Source organism: Mastomys coucha, chromosome X (assembly GCF_008632895.1).
Source record: "Mastomys coucha isolate ucsf_1 chromosome X, UCSF_Mcou_1, whole genome shotgun sequence".
Classification (NCBI taxonomy): domain Eukaryota; kingdom Metazoa; phylum Chordata; class Mammalia; order Rodentia; family Muridae; genus Mastomys; species Mastomys coucha.
In genome coordinates, this window is record NC_045030.1 from 103,305,992 (window position 1) to 103,307,143 (window position 1,152).

A 1,152-nucleotide genomic window follows, 5' to 3' on the forward strand; every position below is an offset into this window, starting at 1 on the left:
AAATCCACCTGCCTCTGCCTCCCAAGTGCTGGGATTAAAGGCGTGCGCCACCACTGCCCGGCTGCCCTGGCTTTCTTAATAACAAAATCTAAACTTGCAAGATGCAATAAACACTCTCCTCCCCAAGTTGGCTTTGAAAATATAAACCATTAAAGAAAACCACAACCACACACTGTACTGAGATCAATGGACTGTGGGGAGACCAGATCCAACAGATACATCTTCAACACAGCAAGCTAAGTCTTAGAGAACATTTCAGAAGAGGGGAAAGAAAGATTGTAAGAGCTAGAGGACAAAGAAGTGTTCTTTGAGACTGTCTCTTAGAAATGGCTGCATAAACAAGAACTTAATAACAATATCAGCTGAGTTCGAGGCCAGCCTGGTCTACAGAGTGAGTTCCAGGACGGCCAGGGCTACACAGAGAAACCATGTCTCAAAAAACAAAAAACAAAAACAAACAAACAAACAAAAACCCAGTAACAACATCAATAGATATGCAAACTCAAAAGAGGGAAATCTCACAGAGTTCCACCTCTAGACAAAGAACAACAGGCAACTAATGACTGCTGAGTAGAACTAGTCTCTCCCAAATGTGAGCCCAGAAATTACAAAGTAGTCATCCTTGAAACCATATATACACAAACAACAATGGACTTTGCAATAAAGCATGTTTTCCATATGCTCTCATGATTTTTTAACATTTCATACTAACATTTCATATTTTACAAGAAAGGTTTTTCCTTCAAACATGTCAGGCTGAGTAAACCATACATTCTTCATCTATGAACTTGCCCTCGGCTCACCAAATACACATGCTATGTGTTATGAAGGGTAAAGACATTTGAGCAGGAGAAACAACTGAAGCCTGAATCACTGTGTGCAAATTGCTGAGGAACTTTTCAGTCCTTGTCTTTTCAGCTATTTTTCTGTGGCTCATTATTTTTCCTCCATACTGGAATTCTCATTATGGACATTTTTGTCCATTTCATGATACTCTATAGAACTTTTTGGCCGTGTGGTGGTGGCGCACGCCTTTAATCCCAGCACTTGGGAGGCAGAGGCGGGCGGATTTCTGAGTTCGACACCAGCCTGGTCTACAGAGTGAGTTCCAGGACAGCCAAGGCTACACAGAGAAACCCTGTCTCGAAAAAG